Source organism: Zingiber officinale, chromosome 1A (genome assembly GCF_018446385.1).
Source record: "Zingiber officinale cultivar Zhangliang chromosome 1A, Zo_v1.1, whole genome shotgun sequence".
Lineage (NCBI taxonomy): Eukaryota > Viridiplantae > Streptophyta > Magnoliopsida > Zingiberales > Zingiberaceae > Zingiber > Zingiber officinale.
Window position 1 is genome coordinate 4,444,830 of NC_055987.1, and position 19,520 is coordinate 4,464,349.

At 42.6% G+C, this 19,520-nt stretch overlaps 1 non-coding gene across 1 annotated transcript; it reads left to right on the forward strand.

Moving 5' to 3' along the window:
• The first annotated feature begins 12,141 nt into the window (after positions 1-12,141).
• LOC122039186 lies at positions 12,142-12,248 on the forward strand. Its single transcript, XR_006128073.1, has one exon. It is a non-coding gene; the product is annotated as a small nucleolar RNA R71 (small nucleolar RNA).
• Positions 12,249-19,520: the final 7,272 nt, after the last annotated feature.

Sequence of the window (19,520 nt, forward strand, 5' to 3'; positions counted from 1 at the left end):
TGGGAGTTCATCTACCCAGCTTCCTCCGATGTGGTCGAGCCGCGCGCGCAGGACTCGAAGAATTCCACAGTTCGTGACATCGGCTTGCCCGTTACTCTGTGGGTAGGCCACTGAAGTAAAGACTTGTTGAATGTCATACCCTTCGCACCATTCCCTGAGCCTCCGACCGGCGAACTGCCTTCCATTATCTGAGACAAGCCGGCGCGGGATGCCGAACCAGCAAATAATGTTTTGTCATATGAACTTGATAACCATTTGTTCGGTTATCATAGCAAGCGGCTCGGCTTCAACCCACTTTGAGAAACAGTCCACCGCGACGAGCAAGAACTTCCGTTGACCTGTCACCATGGGGAACGACCCTACAATGTCTATGCCCCACTGGTCGAATGGGCAAGAAACTGTGGACGTCTTCATCTCCTCGGTCAGCCGGTGCGAGAGATTATGATATTTCTGTCAAGACAAACAGGTAGCCACCATCCGAGCGGCATCCTCATAGAGGGTCGGGTAAAAGTTCCCGGCCAGTAGAATTTTCCTTGCTAATGAGCGACCGCCCGGGTGTCCTCCACAGGATCCTTGATGTACCTCCCATAGTATGGAGTCAGCGTCCTCCGATCCGACACATTTAAGTAGAGGCCTAGAGAAGGCCTTTTTGTAGAGTTGATCCCCGATCAGGGTAAATCGTCCAACCTTTCTCCTTAGCAAGCGAACCTCCTCCTGATCAGACGGGGTAGCTCTCGACCTCAAAAATTCCGTTAAAGCCATCCTCTAATCATTTAGGAAGGTAAGCCCCTCTATCCGGTCAATATGAGCCACTAGGGATACTTGCTTGATCGGTTATCATATGACGATCGGCGATAACGAGCTGGCTAGTTTGGCCAACTCATCTGCAGTCTGGTTCTCCGACCTGGGGATCTTCTGGATGACGACCACCCGAAAGTTGGCCTTCAGCTTTTCAAAGGCTTCGACGTAAAGCTTGAGTCGGGGGTTACATATCTCGAACACCCCGGTCAGTTGCTGAGTGACCAATTGAGAGTTCGAGTACATAAGAACTTTGATGGCTCTGACATGTCATGCGGCTTGTAGGTCGGCTATTAGCGCCTCGTACTTGGCTTTTGTTTGTTGCCCTGTAGTCCAGCCGAATGGACAACTGCATCCTCTCTTCTTGGGGGGAGATGAGTAATATGTTGATCCCACTCCCCTGCTGAGTAGACGAACCATCCACATATACCCTCCAAACTGCTTCTACCTTAGGATTTTGTACCTCAGTGACAAAATTAGCCAAGGACTGCACTTTGATGGTCGTTCAGGGCTGGTACTGGATGTCAAACTTGTTGAGGTTCGTCGTTCATTTTATCAGCCATCCAGACGCCTCTGGATTGAGGAGAACTCTCCTCAAGGGACTATTGGTCATCACAATGATGGAGTGAGAGAAGAAGTACGGATGAAACCTCCTAGCGGCGAGTACCAACGCAAAAGCTAGCTTCTTGAGATCGGTGTAGCGGTATTCAGTATCTTTCAATATATGACTTAGGAAATACACTGACTGATCCTTGCCGTTCTGTTTAACTAGAGCCAAGACGACCGCATACTCGGTCGAAAACAGATAAATTCGGAGGGGCTCGCCAACAATTGGCTTAGCTAGTATAGGCAATGAATTGAGGTATTCCTTAAGTTCTTCGAACGCCCGGTCGCACTCCTCGTCCCATTGAAATTTGGTGGCTCAGCACAGTATTTTGAAGAATGGCATACTCCGGTCGGATGATTTGGAGATGAACCTGGACAATGCTGTTATCTGACCGGTGAGTCGCTGAGATTCCTTCAAATTTTTGGGTGGAGGCATGTCTTGTAGTGCTCTCAATTTGCTAGGGTTCGCTTCGATGCCCCGCTCGGTGACGATGTAGCCCAGGAAGGACCCGCTTTTTGCGTCGAACAGACATTTGCTTAGATTTAACTTTATCCCATATTTCCTGAGCGTCCAGCAAGTCTCCTCTATATCTACACATAGGTCAACAGCTCAGAGGGATTTGATTAATATGTCGTTGATGTATACCTCCATGTTACGGCCGATCTGCCTCCGGAACACCTTATTCATCAGCCTTTGATAAGTGGCTCCGGCGTTCTTTAGTCTGAATGGCATGACGTTGTAGCAGTACGTCCCATCAGCCATGATGAAACTGACCTTTTCTTGGTCTTCGCGGGTGAGCGGCACTTGATGATAACCCTGGTAGGCATTGAGCATGCAAATCAGCTAGCACCCCACGGTGGAGTTTACCATCTGGTCGATCCGTGACAATGGGTAGAAAACCTTTAGGTCACGGAAGTCGATGCAGACTCGCCACTTGTTACCCGACTTGGAGACCAACACAACATTTGTGAGCCAGCTCGAAAATTGAACTTCCCGTATGTGACCGGCGTCCAACAGCTTCTCTATTTCTGCCGGATGATCAGGTTTTGTTCAACGCTGAAGTCTCTCTTTCTCTGCTTCACCGGCCGAGCGTCTGGTCGGACATGGAGTTTGTGCTGCACGACACTCGAGGAGATCCCGAGAAGTTCGTGCGTCGACCACGCGAACACATCGTGGTTTTGCTGGAGATAGGTGATCATCTCTGCCTTCTGCTTGGCTTCCAGGTTGGATGCTATAAAAGTTGTTGCCTTTGCTCGTCCGTAATGGATATGGACTTCCTCTTTCTCTTCGTAGACTAGGGTAGGTGGTTTTTCAGCGATGGCGCTTACCTCTAGATGGGGGAGTCTTCCGAGCGGACTTGCCCTCGGTCTTGATCATTTCGACATACCACCGTCGAGCGGCCAACTGGTCACCCTTGACCTTCCCTACCCGGTCGTCTATCGAAAACTTGATCTTTTGGCAGTAGGTGGAGACTACTGTCCGGAATTCATTGAGGATCGGTCGACCCAGGATGACGTTATAAGCTGCGGAGGCATCTACCACGATGAAGTTTGTGGTTCTAGTCCTCCTGAGCGGCTCCTCTCCGAGCGATATAACCAACTTGGTTTGGTTGATCGGCAAAAGCTCATTGCCAGTGAACCCATATACTGGGGTCGTCATTGGCAGTAGCTTGCCTTGGTCGATCTGGAGCTGATCAAAAGCCTTCTTGAAGATTATATTCATCGAACTTCATGTGTCAACAAAAATTCGGTGAATGGTATAATTTGCGATTACCGCTTAGATGATGAGGGCGTCATCATAAGGGACTTCCACTCCCTCGAGGTCCCAGGGTCTGAAGCTGATTTCGGGCTCGTTCGCCTTCACTCGGCTGCAGCCTACTATATGGATCTCCAGCTGCCGGGCGTATGACTTCCTAGCTCGGTTGGAGTTATTGCTAGTCGGTCCACCGACGATGATGTTTATTTCTTCCCGAGCGATATTGTTTCTATTTTCCTCCTCTCGAGCGGACGACATGTTTCACTTGCGCGACGCCCGAGGAGGATCAATATTCTCCCTTTGTTGAGGATGCTATTGTCACTCGGGTGATTTTCTTGCATCCTCCCGTTGCCCGGTGGATTGATGCCCGTGTCGCCGATTGGGAGAGGGTGTTCGTCGGTGATAACCTCTTGGAGCTGGTCTGGCGATCGGCGTTATACCGCAGCAATCACGCGTGTTGTGTGATGTCGACTGGTCGAAGGAACAAAACATAGACGTCCATACCTTGCCTTTTGCTACCTTAGGCCGGCTAGAGGCCACATGCTGCACAGCATCCGCCCTTGTCTCCTAATGTGGCCGACCTCCTTCGGCTCTTGGCCCCCTTTGCGGTTGGTGGCTGTTCGGTGGCCAACGTTCGGTCAGCGCAGAGGGTTCGGCTGGTGCTTCCTTCCTTCTTGCCGCCTGGGCTTCTTCCACATTTATGTACTCATTAGCTTTTTTGAGCATGTGGTCGTAGTTCCGGAGCGGCTTTCTGATGAATGATCGAAAGAAATCTCCATCGACGAGCCCCTGTGTGAAGGCATTCATCATGGTCTCGGATGAGACCGAGGGTATGTCCATAGCTACCTGGTTGAAGCGTTGGATGTACGCTCGGAGAGCTTCTCTCGGTCCTTGCTTCAAGAAAAACAAACTGACGCTCATCTTTTGGTAGCGCCTACTGCTCGCGAAATGGTGAAGGAAGGTTATTCGGAAATCCTTGAAGCTTCATATCAATCTGTCCAGCAGTCTTCTGAACCGGTGTTGTGCCAAGCAGGAGAGTGTGGTGAGGAAGACTCGGTGCTTCACCCCATCTATATATTGATGAAGTGTGACGACTGTTGGTTGCTACTCGGAAAGCCTATAGGTTCCACTGTACAAAAATTTTGTACAAAGGTCTGAACCTTTTCCTAGCTACCATGTGTTCTTTTAAATTAAATTTTGGATCTCCTGCGGAACTTAACACGTTTGATCCAAAACTTAATCTATTTGTTCTTTTAGGTTTTGACTTGGATCTCCTGCGGAACTTAACACGTTCGACCCAAGTCTCCTTAAGTTATTAATTCCATTAAATATTAATTTCCATAAAAGGTTCCCAGTACTGACGTGGCGAGGCACATGGCCTTCTTGGATATGGGAGCAACCACCACCGACTAGACAAAACCTTTAATAGAAAGCTAATATTTAATTTCCTAAAATAACTTTAGGTTAACCAAAGAGAACAATCAAATCACAAGGAAAAGAAAGAAACAAAAGAACACAACTTCGAAAAAACATATTCGAAATACTAGAACGTAAGCCTCTTGTATTTGGTATTATTTCCATAAATAACTAGCATGATGCGGAAATAGAAATTACTAGTTATACCTTGTAGAAAAACCTCTTGATCTTCTACCGTATTCCTCTTCTAACCTCGGACGTTGTGTGGGCAACGATCTTCCAAGATGAGAAACCACCAACCACCTTCTTCTCCAGCAAGGTTCGGCCACAAAAGAAAAGCTTCACCAAGGAGAAAAACCAAAATACTAACCAAGCTCCAAGAGATGCTAGCTTTCTCTCCTTCTTCTTCTTCTTCTCCGAGTAGTATCCGGCCACCACAAGAGCTCCAATAGAAGGGTAGGGTTCGGCCACCACAAGAGGAAGAGATGGAGAGGTTGGTCGGCCACACCAAGGAACAAAAGAGGGAGAGGAATAATAGATGTTGTGTCTTGTGAAGGCACCCTCACCCCTTCTTTTATATTCCTTGGCCTAGGTAAATTAGGAAATTTAATTACAATAAATTTTCCTTAATTTCCTTGACATGATTTAATTGAGAGAAATAAAATAAAATTTCCCAATTAATTTGTGGCCGGCCAAATCATTGGAATACAAAAGAGGACAAGTTTTAATCAACAATTAAAACTTCCTAATTTGTTTCCGGAAATTTTAACAAATAAAATTTCTCTTTAAAATCTCTTCATGGTTAATAAAAGGAAATATCTATAATTTTAATTTTATTAACATGTGAATACATTTTAAAGATAAAATAAAACATCTCTCCAATCTACAAATAAGGAAAGAGATCTAATCTCTTTCTTTAATTTTTGTAGATCTTTTACAAGAGAGATATTTTAATTTTAATTCTCTTTAAAATATATCTTCCACATAATAAAAATTAAAATTATTTTTTTTAATTTTATTTGGTCGGCCCCTCTAGCTTGGGTTCAAGCTAGGGCCGGCCACCCCATAATATACCTAGGCCAGCCCTAGCTTGGTCGACGCCCTTTAGGTGGGTATAGAAGGTGGGTATAGGTGGGTATAGTACTCTATAAATAAGAGGCTACGATAGGGACCGAGAGGAGGAATTGGTTTTGGTCTCCCGATAAAATTAAGCATCGCCCCGAACACACAACTTAATTTTATCAATAATAATTCATTCCACTAGAGAACTATTATTGAACTACCGCATCAATCCCAAATTACATTTTTGGGCTCCTTCTTATTATGAGTGTGTTAGTCTCCCTGTGTTTAAGATATCGAATGTCCACTAATTAAGTGAGTTACTGACAACTCATTTAATTAATATCTTAGTCCAAGAGTAGTACCACTCAACCTTATCGTCATGTCGGACTAAGTCCACCTGCAGGGTTTAACATGACAATCCTTATGAGCTCCTCTTGGGGACATTATCAACCTAGTATCTCTAGGACACAGTTTCCTTCTATAATCAACAACACACACTATAAGTGATATCATTTCCCAACTTATCGGGCTTATTGATTCATCGAACTAAATCTCACCCATTGATAAATTAAAGAAATAAATATCAAATATATGTGCTTGTTATTATATTAGGATTAAGAGCACACACTTCCATAATAACTGAGGTCTTTGTTCCTTTATAAAGTCAGTATAAAAGGAACGACCTCGAATGATCCTACTCAATACACTCTGAGTGTACTAGTGTAATTATATAGTCAAGATAAACTAATACCTAATTACACTACGACCTTCTAATGGTTTGTTCCTTTCCATTCTGGTCGTGAGCTACTGTTTATAATTTATAAGGTACTGATAACATCATCTTCTGTATGTGACACCACATACTATGTTATCTACAATATAAATTAAATGAACAACTACAAACAAATGTAGATAATTAGACCAAATGTGATTCTTTATTCATAATGAATGTTTACAAAGCTTAGGCTTTCAGTATACACTCCAACAACGACATTGTCGAACTTACCCAGATGAACGTCAGGGTAGGTCGACCCGTTGTATTCCCCGATCGCCAGTGGAGCAAAGTACCTTGGCAAAGGGTCTTGAATATTGTGTTAGAAAACTAGCGGTTGATCCGCTCGGGAGACGCGTCACCTCGAGGCGCCTTGCCTTTTCGTGCATCCTGAATGTGCGCTTCGTCTAAAGAGGATCCCCGCTCTTGATTCGCCTGTGCGATTTCCAAGGGCGTTTGGAACAGAGCCTGGTGGAATGGTATCGGGGTGGGCGGTGCCTCCCCATGCGTGCCAGTCAACCCTCTATTTTGTCCCCAAATGGAAAGCTATTCCGGCCTTATACGTCGCTCGGCCTCCTAACGTCGACGTTGTCTGCTGGGCCAGCCGATCGACCAGCGCCTTTTGTTGTTGCTGCTCTATTATCTTTGCTTCTCGAGCTTGCACGAGCATGTCGAGCTCTTCTTGCGTGAGCGTCATGGTGTGAAGTCGTCCAGTGTCTTCCATCTTCTCGGCTCGGATGCAGGACGCAAAGTTGCGTTCCCAGAGATGGCGCCAAATTGATCCTATCCGAAAGTCAAGGTGATGGATGCTGGGGATGTGGCGCTCCTGTTGACCATGTGTGAACTCCAAACTGGATGGACCTGCAACCACAGCAACGTTAGTACCGAGCCAGGGAGGGGTTCTTCGACGTTGACCCTCCGACGCTCAAGTTAGTCACCGGTGATGGGAAAGCAAATGAGTAAAGAAGCGGAGCGAAAGAAGCAGAGTAACAATGTAGTAACAGTAATCCCCCTTACCTCTGATGAAGCTTGAGCCTCTTTATATAGGGCTCCGGGAGCGCATGTGCATGCTTCTCGAGGCATGTACGTGTCTCAAAGTTTTCCCTGAAAAGACATATCAGGAAAGCGTCATTGACATCATACCTTAACGACCCGAGCATATCTCTGATGTGACAGTGGAAGTTTCTGTTGTACGATCTTCTGCCTGACCATGCTATTGGTGGCACTGGTTCCCAAAAGGATATCACCAGATCCTCCTTTTGTCTGTTACTGGGCCGAGCGGGAGGACCAATCGACCAAGCTTAAGCTACTTGAATGCCATTATCCTCGGGCCGAGCGGGCTGGCTGCTTGACAAGTATTCCACTTTTCAAGCTCCTATGATGTGCCGAACGGGGGACCCATGTTTGAACCTAGCCTGCTCCGTCGTGACCCCGCTTTGTTAGCTCAAAAATTTGATGTAAGTCCGAGCGGGTTGCTGCTCAGCGTATGCTTCGCCGATACTTGGTTTTCTGAATGTCGAAAGCTCGGTACGTGGCCGAGCTATGATGATGTCGGATTGGACATTCTTCCAATCGGGCAAATGGGTTGCCTGACCGGTCGGTGATATAGGAGAGTTGACTGCCTTGACTTTTACCTCCACCGTGGCATTGCCCCTCCCACTTGTCTGACCGACCAGTGATATAGGGAAATTGATCGCCTTAACTCTAACATCCACCGTGGTATTACCCCTCGATGGGATGGACCCCTCATCACCGCATCAAAACCTAATAAGTGAGGAAATCCCTATAAACTGATTGGATATCTAACAATATATGAGATTAAGAGAAAAGTTCAACAAAATTATTAAAGAAATTTTAAATATTATCATTAAACTCATAATAGATGCATTTACTACACGAAGACAGCGTGCTGGGGAATTTATCATAAAAATATACCGTAAGGTAGCATTTGAAATTTTTCGTTTACAACTTTATCTCCCTAGACGATTGGAGCAAAAAAACCAAAAAAACGTGATAACCAGCATGTTGGTCGAGTATCGTTAGTCACTCGGTTAGATATAGATACGTAAATTATAAGATTTTATCCTAACATCATGTTGATCTAATGAGATATTTTGAATCTATTGTGAATTAACTCTAAAATTTATTAGAATAATTACTCATGTAAATATTAACTATGTCAATCCATGAAGACCCGTATGACTAGTATATATATATATGGACGATAAAAAAACTAAGACAAGTCAAATTTTATAGTGTTAAAGTTTATTTAATAAGGTAATTAAGTTAAGTTAAATTGAATCTAAAATAAACCAAGTCAATAAAATAATTTGATTTGGTTTATTTATAAATTTGAGCTTTTGATTTAAATTTTATTTAGATGTTATTGTTGGAAAAACAATCTATGTTCGGAGATTTATAGGGACTTTAGTTGAGTTTAAATTACACTAAATCAAATTCAACTTATATGTTGAAAAGACTTGAGCTGATACTTTCAGGCTGCCAACAGGGGCTGATTTCCACTAAGTGCCGAACAAAGGCTACACAATGCTGAGCGATCTAGCTCCTGAGCGAGCTTGAGGTTGTCCGAGCATAGCTCCCGAGCGGGCTTGAGACTGGACGGGCTTAGAGGTCGAGATAGCTTGCGGCCGAGCGAATTGGAGGTCGGGCGAGCAGATAGGCCGAGTGAAGACAATCGACCAAGTGGAGAGCAGTTGGTCGAGCAGAAAGGAAGCCGATAGGCCGAGTGAGAGGTCGGTTGGGTGAAACAGACAGACAGGCCGAACGAGTGGCCGGTCTGGTGAAGCAGATAGACAGGCCGAGTGAGTGGTCGGTCGGGCGAAGTAGATAGACAAGCCGAGCGAGTGGCCAGTCGGGCGAAGCAGACAGACAGGCCGAGCGGGGGGACAAAGAGAGTAACGGACCGGGCGAGCGAAGAGGCTGACCGAGCGGTGCAGTTGGGCGCAGAAAGGCTGTGCCGGTCGGGCAAAGGTCCTGAGCGGGAGAGCGAACTGAGACGTGCGATTGACGCTGTTTCCTTGAAACAGATTCACCACATCTCCGGCTGTGCTTAGAGGCTTACTAGGGTAGTTTGTATTCCAGGATACAACGGTTGACCGTGATTCCTACCAAGCACCGGTGGTCACGGTGAACTAAGTGGCATTCGGTTGCTATCACGAGCACTCCGCCAAGCAGGAGTTGCACGACAGAGGAGGAGGGAACGAAAGTGGAGAGCCTTTGCTTGCGTTGCTATGTGTGTCCTCTGCTTGTGATCGCAACCTCCTTACATAGGAGCTCAGATCAATGGGCAGTATTAATGATCTTAATGATCATTATTCGCCGAGCAATGAAATGCCCCACCGTTTCACTCATTATCACTTAACCGTTTTGATTTTGCATTAATCTCGAATTTAATGCATCCTTTTCACAACATCAAAAGGTCTACGTGGTAAAATGTTGGTTGTTCCACTTGGGCAAATTTTGCCCTAATCGGTTTGGCATTCAGCGCGTGCAGGTCGTGCCCACACACGATTCAACTTGGTTCAGTGCAATTCGGGTCTTGAATTTCCACCCCCTTGTACACCCACGCATGAGAGAGAGTGTCTCCTCATGTATTTGTTCACATCACTAATGCATGTGAATCAATACAAACCAACCAATATGTCAAGAAACTCCCAATGTGGGACTAAAGTCCCATTCACAATGGTACTTCTATCCTCTTCCACCTATTCTCCATTCACTCATATTCAACAATCCCCCACATGAATGGAGATAGGGTATGTGATAGCATTCAACAGTTGAGTAAAGTATAGGATAAGTAGGTTTTACCCTTTGAACCTTCCCTTGTGAAGATCTGGTTGCTTACTGGCTGATAGTAGACACGATGTCCTTGAACTATACCGCTGTCTGTGTAAGCAGTGACAAATCTCACCCAAGACTCTCCCTGATACAACTTAGTTCTCACGAGTGTGTTCATTCTTGGCCATGAACACGTCTGGTTTTATGAGAAGTTCTAAAAATTGTGCCTCCAATTCTCTTCGAAGCGACCCCACTTCTTTCTCACATAGGTGATCCTTCAAGAGTTGTCATCTACTCTTCTTGATCATTAAAAGTCCATCGGCTTACCCTAGTCTAGTCACTATTTCATTGGGCATTCCTTCACAGTGTGTCTAGTCAGTACAGATTAGTTGTCCCTTTGAACTTAGTTCTTGGGATCTCCAGTCAGCATAGGTTGAAGATCTTCCTCCATGTCAAGTACAACAAAATCTGTAGGAATAATGCTCCCACCCACTTCTACTGGCACATCTTCAGCAACACTCATAGGGTACCTGCAAGTATGATCAGCTAATTACAGTGTCATAGTAGTAAGTTTAAAGTTCTTGAGACCTAGCTTATTACAAATTGAATATGGAATGAGGCTAACACTTGCCTCCAAATCATAAAAAGTTTTTTCTATGAATTCGGATGCTATAGTACAAGGAATATAAAAGCTTTTGGGTCTTGGAGCTTCGGGAAAGTGTTCTTCTCAAATAAGACACTGCATTCTTTAGTTAGAGCTGCGGTCTCGATCTCTCCTTTTCTTATTCTGTTGGACATAATGTCCTTTAAAAATTTGGCAAACTTCAGCATTTGTTGAATGTCATCAATTAGAAGGACCTCAACACAAATATCTTTAACCTTATCCAGAAATCTGCCGAACTCTTCATCTTTCTTCTTCATCATAACAAGTCTTTGAGGAAAAGGGATTACTTGGCTTTGAGGGTAAAGTGGAAGAGTCTCTTCAACCTTAGTGGTATTATCTTCATTATCTTGAATCTAAACTGGTTCAAGTGTTGGAGGAGAGAGCTCTTCTTGCATTTTTATCCCTTTTGGAGCAACCATTTGAGGATCTCCCAAGGTCCGTCCGCTCCTAAGCTCAATTCTGTTGCAGTGCTCCATCAAATTAACATCAGGTTTTCTAGGAAAATGCCCTAGTGCACTTGAAGATGATGATGCTATCTAGGCAATCTGGCTATCTTGCATTTTCTGGTGATTTTCTAAATTATCCATTCTATAATTTAACAACTTAATTTCTTGCTTCAATTCATTTTGACCATAAATGACTTCTTCAAGCATTTTCTCTAATTTTGAAAATTGATAGCCTTGAACTGAATGTTGTTGTTGTTGATAATTTTATTGCCCGGGCTGGTAGCTTGGCCTAGCCCCTGTGGATGGTCCTTGTTCTTGATTATTGCGATAAGAGAAATTTGGATGATTCTTCTAACCAGGGTTGTATGTGTTTGAGTATGGATTATTCTATCTCTGATTGTAACTCATGATTGCATCACACTGCTTAAGTTGATTAATTTATGCAGATATAGCTCCTAAAGGACATGAGTCTTGGGCATGATCTGTGCTTCCACATGTTTCACAAACACATACTATGACATTGACCGTGCTAGAATTTATTCCTATATTTTCCAACTTCTTAGTAAGAGCATATAGTTTTTCAGACATCAAAGTAATTGCATCTATATCAAATTTTTCTGATGCTTTAGTTAGGTTTGAATATGAATAGCCTCCACTTTTTTATATTGCCTACTGATGATGATTTTGTGCTACATTTTCAATAATATCCTCGGCTTCATCTAAGCTTTTGTTGATTAGTGCCCCTCCAGCTGCAGAGTTAAGGGGCACTTTTGTATTATAATTGATGTCGTTATAAAATATGTGTAATACTAGCCATTTTTCTAATCCATGATGTGGCCATTATCTGAGCATATTGTTATATCTATCTCATGCTTCAAATAAGGATTCTAAATCTAACTGTTTGAAGCTTGCAATTAAATTTCTCATATGAGCAGTCTTGCTTGGAGGATAGAATTTGTCAAGAAACTATTGCTCACATTGTTCTCATGTGGTTATGTTATTTGCAGGTAAAGAATTTAGCCATTGTTTTGCTTTGTCTCTTAAAGAAAACCCAAATAATAATAGTCTCACTGTTTTTGATGGAACACCATTCATTTTCATGGTACTACAAATTTCATAAAAGATTTTGAGGTGTTGATTAGGATCTTCATGTGGTCCTCCCCTACATTGATTCTATTGTACCATAGTGATTATTGCAGGCTTAATTTCAAAGTTGGTGGCTTCAATAGATGGTCTTGTGATGCTAGACCGAAGGCCTTGTCCATAAGGTGCTACGTAATCCTTTAATGGTTTGTTTGCCATTACCGAATGTTCTTGTTCTTCTTGATAATGTCTTTGCAAGATTTCCCTTCTATGAAATGTTCTATCAATCTCAGGATCAAGAAGTAATAGGTCTCTTGCAAAGTTAGATCTTCGCATACAAGAATAAGATTATAAAAATTTGTATCACAGTTTTTTTTTACTTTTTACCTGAAAGATAAGAAAATAAATTAAAGTGCTTAAAATATAAAATGCAGAATTTGGATTACAAAAAGAAAAAGTGCAGAAAAGTAGAAATAAGTGATGCAAGTTAAGATTGCAAAAACAAAATTTCTAAGACAAGATACAAGTTAGTAAAGAAAAAAAAATAAAGTTTAGTCTAACTCAAATGATTATTTCTTATGTTATAAACGCAATCCTCGACAATGGCGGCAAAAACTTATTAACGCAATCGCAAGTGCACGATTTCGTCGTAAGTAATAAAAAGATATCGATCCCACAGGGATTGATTCTAAATACAAGAAACGTCTCACGTAGAATTAGCTAAACGGTCGCTAAGGTAGCGAATGAACTGAGTAAAGTACCTAGAATAGAAATAAGAAAGCAAATGAAGGAACTTGCTTTTTATTAGAGTTCTAGGAGTTCAGTTTCATTGTGATATTTATTGATGTATCATTGTTCACCAATTCATATCCTCAATTAACATGCATTTGTAGGAAGTTGTCGGTTCTCTCCTGCAAAAGATAACCGACAAGGGATCTTGATCTAAACCACTAGAGATCAAATATATATGATCCATATGAAGTACGTTAGCAAGATCTGTTTCAAGATTGTTGGACAAAAACAATCTGTTGCCGGAGATTTACGGGGGCTTTAGTTGAATTTAAATTATACTAAATTAAATTCAACTTATCTGTTAAAAAGATATGAGCTGATAATCTCAGGCTGCCAGTAGGGGCTAGTTTCCGCTAAGTACCGAACGAAGGCTGCACAGTGCCGAGCGAGCTAGTTCCTGAGTGAGCTTGAGGTTGTCCGAGCGTAGCTCCCGAGTGGGCTAGAGACTTGACGGGCGTAGAGGCCGAGAGAGCTTGCGGCCGAGTGAACTGGAGGCCGGGCGAGCAAACAGGCCGAGTGAAGACAACCGATCGAGCGAAGAGCAGCCGGTTGAGTAGAAAGGCAGCCGACAAGCCGAGTGAGAGGTCGGTCGGGTGAAGCAGACAGATAGGCAGAGCGAGTGGCCGGTCGGGTGAAGCAGACAAATCGGCTAAGCGAGTGGTCGGTCAGGCGAAGCAGACAGACAAGCTAAGGGAGTTGCCGATCGGGCGAAGCAGACAGACAGGCCGAGCAGGCGGACAGAGAGAGCAGCGGACCCGGTGAGCGAAGAGGCTGACCGAGCAGTGCAGCTAGGCGGGCAGAGAGGCTGTGCTGGTCGGGCGAAGGTCTCGAGCGAGAGAGCGGACCGAGGCCTGCGATTGACACAGTTTCCTTGAAACAGATTTGCCCCACCTCCGGCTGTGCTTCGAGACCTACTAGGGTTATCTGTTTCTCAGAATACAACGGTTGGCCATGATTCCTACCAAACACCGGTGGTCACGACGAATTGAGTAGCACCCGGTTGCTATCATGGGCACTCCGCTAAACAGGAGTTGCACGACAGAGGAGGGAACGAAAGTGGAGAGCCTTTGCTTGCGTTGTTGTGTGTGCCCTCTACTGTAATCGCAACCTCCTTAAATAGGAGCTCAGATGGAGCGTTAATGATCATTATTCGACGAGCAGTGAAACGCCCATCGTTTCACTCTTTATCACTTGATCGTTTTGATTCTACATTAATCTCGAAATTAATGCATCCATTTCACAGCAGCAAAAGGTCTACGTGACAAAACGTTAGTTGTTCCACTTGGACAAATTTTGCCCCGACCGGTCTGGCATTCGATGCGAGCAGGTCGTGCCCGCACACGAGTCAACTTGGTTCAGTGTAATATGTACCCTGTATTTACACCCCCTACGTACCCACGCGTGAGAGAGAGTCTCTCCTCATGTATTTATTTACATCACCGATATATATGAATCAATATAAAACAACCAATATATCAAGAAAATCTCATTCACAATGACTCATATTCAACCGTTATAAAGTTCTTCATTCAACTTTATTTGATTATTTAAAAATTTTATATTTTAAATTTGATTGGTTGATTATTGTGTTTGAAAATCTAAATTTATTTATTTATTTTAATAAAAATTATTTAGTAAATTGGTAAAGACTTTATTATTGGATTGTTGATCGTACGTATGTTAAATGAATATAAATAAATTATTATCCATTTAACCACCTTTAAGTGAGCGAAGATGAAATGTTTTTCTCATGGACACAGAAAATCCTTTCAGCTTGCAAAATATTTGTTTTTTACCTTCCCTCATCCATGTAAAATGTGTTGGATATACGGGGGAGAAGAGGTGGGAGAGGAAAGAGGTTTTATTATGAATAAATTTTTTTTTTCTTGTATTGAAAGTTTTAAGATATATTGATTGGTTTATATTGATTTATGTGTATTGATGAGATAAATAAATATATAGGGAGAGACTCTCTCTCACACGTGGATACTCAGGAGAGTACAAATCTAGGGTCCGGATTGTATTGAGCTAAGTTGACTCGTGTACGAGCATGACCAGCACGCGCCAAATGCCAGACCGGTTCTTTTTGCTGGTGTGTAATCGATGCATTAAATTAAAGATTAATACAGAATTTAAACGACCGAGTGAAACGTTGACGTTTTAGAGCTCGGTGAGTAATGATCATTAATTGATCATTAATGTTGTCCATTGGTCTAAGCTCCTATATAATGAGGTTGAGGGCCCGTGATAGCAATCGATACCACTCAGTTCGCCGTGATTACCAGTGCTTGGTGTACGTCATGGTTAACTGTTGTATCCTGGAAAGCAGATGATCCGAAAAAACCTCGAACCACAGCTGAAGGTAGGGCGAATCTATTTCAAAAAAATTGTGATCCTCCCAGGATTCAGTCCATTCGTCCGCTTGGACATTTCACCCACCCAGATTCTTCGGCCACTCAACCCGCTCTATTGCTCGAGCTGCACTGCCCACTGACTGCTCTTCCCGATCAGCCGATCTGTCCGGTCAGTCGCTCGTCCTGCTTAGCTAAAGCCGTCAATTTGGGTTGGGGCCGTCGGGTTTGCCCGCCCCGCCAAACAATTTAAGTGGGTTGGGTTGGAATTTTATCAACCCAAGTCCGCCGTGGGCCAACTCGCCCAGGCCCGCGACCCGCGTGAGTCGGCCCACTCGTGCTTGGGTTGCCCCGCGGGTTGAAAAACACATATAAGCTAAATTTTAGGTCAATTTATTATCTTTCTTTGTTATAATTTTGAAATAAAAATAATACTTTTCATCCAACATAAGTATTCGTTTGTGTTCATTTATATTTAAAATACATATTTATGTATACATTTAATTGTAGAAAACTTTTTCGAAGTAAAATATTGAAGATATGAAATATTTTTTAATTTTTTAAAAAATTTTGATGGCCCCGCGGGTTGGCCCACCAAATCCGCAACCCGCCTTAGAATGGGTTGGGTTGGAAATTTTCCAACCCGCCAAGTTGGCGGGTTGGCCCACCCCGCCCCGCCAAATGGTTAACCCGCCACGGGCCGACCCGTCCCGCCACGGGCCGACCCGTCCCGCCACGGGCCGACCCGTCCCGCCACGGGTTGGCCCGTCTGACAGTTCTATGCTTAGCTAGTTTGCTCTGGCCGGTCAAGTGCACTACCCGGTGGACTACTTGCCCGGCCGATCGCACACACGCTTAGTCGCACTCTCGCTCGGTCGTTCGCTCTCTCGCCCGACCACTTAACCTCACTGCCTGGTCGGTTACTCTGCCCGGTCGACCTCTCTGCTGCTCTTCTGGATCACCTGCTCGACCTCATTGCCCGGTTGGCTGCTTTGCCCGGTCGGACTCTCGTCCAGATCTAGGACTCGAATGCTCGATTGTTCGCTCACTCACTCGGCTTATTTGTCCGCCCGATCGTTCGACCTCTCTGTCCGCTCAAACGCTCGGGTTGATCTACTATTCTGCGCGGTTAGCCACACTGCCACTCGGTCGCCTAATTTGTTGCTCTGCTTGCCCAGCCATTTTGCTGCTCTACTCGTTCAACTACTCTGTAGTTAGCATTTTACAGAAATCAATTTATGCTAGTAGTTTAAGATTATCAGTTCAAGTTATCTCAATAGATAGATAAATTTAATTTGATATATTTAAATTTAATTAATTATTAAATATCATCGGTAGATTGTCCAATAAAATGATACTAAAATATTTTTCTCCGGGACAAAAGAAAAATAATTCTTTTGTTTGAGCTTATCGATTTGAAGTTGATAAGCCTATAGAAATTGTATATTAATTTCATTTTCATCTTCATAATTAGCGAATAGCCAAATTACCACGGTAACTTAAACTCTGTAAAATATAATTTAGTAAATTAAATCCAGCTGACAGTCAGTCCATGTGCGTCGTGCGTCGTGCGTCGTGCGTCGTGCGTCGTGCGTCTAAAATGATCATAGCTCCTAGGCTCCACGAGCCAGCACAAGCCCCGCCACTAGATATAAAAAAACAATTACCGACACCAATTTATTAAATGGGAAGCATAGAAAGGGGCGTCTCAAATTTATTAAATTGTCAGATGACCCCTCTTTAAATTAAAAAAATAAAAATAAAAAGGAGTCAGATGACCTCTTCTAAAAATAAAAAACAAAATCAAAAGCAACGTAAAACAATTTTTTTTTTATCTGAGGACCACAATCAAGGAGAAAGGAGGGGGGATAATAACGCGAGCATGTTGAGAAGGATTGGGAAATATTTGGCTTTATCCATAGTTAGGGCTAACAGTATGCTTCCTAAATATTATTTCAATTTTATTTGTTAAATGCTAATTCAAACGCCTGAAGTGTGTTGAAGGATCAAAAGTTGGATAGAACATCTAAGCATTGGTGAGAAAGAATATGTCAACTTTATTTATCTCAATATCACTAAACATATTCAAATGAATTATTATTTTCTTTGGTCTCCGACTCTTTTACATCTACTTAATAACTTTAACTCAATCAAATGGAAATTCTATTAGTTGTCTTTAACTTATTCATATCATTTTTGTCATTTTATTGCGGGTTGGAACTCACTCCATTTAATTGTTTTAGGATATACATATTTTTTTTTATATTTATTGGTTTTGTTAACTCTTACACATTCATCTAAACGGTCTCATCTATCTCACTTTTCTTTTATGTGTTGCTTCCTGTTAACACAAGTCTTATAATATTTTTCTTTCAGTCGAAGGGAAAAAAAATGATCACGGAAGTGCCCAAAAACTCCACTCCATTTTAAACATATTTTAACCTACTACAACAACAACAACAACAACAACAACAACAAAAGGAAACAGGCATGAAGTGCTTTGCTAAATATAAGGACAGGATCAATGGCGTAGCCAGCTTGAACAACTGCACTGGGCTAAAAATGTTGAGCCCAGTAAAATTTAGCCCAGCATAACAAGGTTGAAGCCTAAAATTACTGGACATTGCTAGGCTGAACAACTGGCCTGGGCTAAAACTGCTGAGCCCAGTAAAACTTAGCCCAGCATAGCAAGGTTGAAGCCTAAAATTACTGGGCATTGCTTGCTGGATGAGGCCTAAAATTGCTAGGCATTGCTAGGCTTCACTGGGCTAGAGCCCAGCAAAGCCCAGCCCTGACTACGCCTTTGGACAGGATTTAATTCATTTGTCATGAATGCTAAAAATATACATCCCTGCAGTTTGTGTTATATATGTTCTTCAAGTCCTGTTGTTTATAGTCACTGCTCATGCTTTAAACAACATAGCATAAGTAAAATCTGAAATGCTACTATTATGGGTTCGGTTAAGTACTTTATCAAGTGATATTACAAGGTGTTGATACTTTTATTATACTAGTATCACCGATCAATTAAGGCATTCACTCTTGCATCAAGGAATCAGTTGTACCAGCTTAATATTTGATTAGATAAAGAGTCTTTCCATAAAAAGCAGTTAACTAATTAATAAGTTATTACATTGTGGTAAAAGATGAATACGTTCGCCCGCAGCACCCTCGCCAACTCGTCCCAGGATTAACACGGAGGAGGTAAATTACGGACGACTACTAACTTTTGGAATAATGACTAGCACATAAGGGAGGTATTTACTTCGACTTTACCAAAATTCGAATTCCAGACTTCGTTATGACAATACCTCATATGCTAGCCATTAGAGTCATCCGAGGGGATACTAATAAGTTACTACATGATTCAAGCACAGATATATATATCATCAATTTTCGAATTTTTTAATACATATTATTTCCTAACTGACCAATAAACTGAATATAAGGTGTAACAAGTCATACCACATTCTAAAATGAGCCATGAAACATGTATTATGTTCCATTAAATACACACATTTCTTTGTATAACATATGCAATGAATAGATACATGAACCATTGTGAATAAATTATGGTAGGATAAAAAGTCCTTAGGTTAAGACTTAAATCAATTTCAAAGGCTTCAACCATAAACAATTAAGAAAAATCAAATTTATGTTGGTGTAGCAAGATCGGCAAAAAGGAAGAGGTGAATTATCTGTAAAATAAAAAATATCCTCCTGCCCTTAGCTTTCTGAAACTGCACTTTGATGTGTCAAATTGGACTGTTATCAGCCATCAGGTGGGAAAAAAAAACTATTACGTTTACGCTAACGTCTCCGTCAACCCGTCACAGGATCAACACAAACTGTTATCAACCATCATGACAACAGTGTTGGAATCGACATGGTCTCTGAGTTCACAAAGGCACCTCTGTGCATTATCAAAGCTTTTCTTCTTCGTTATATCATAGAATAGGAATGCTCCCACTGCACC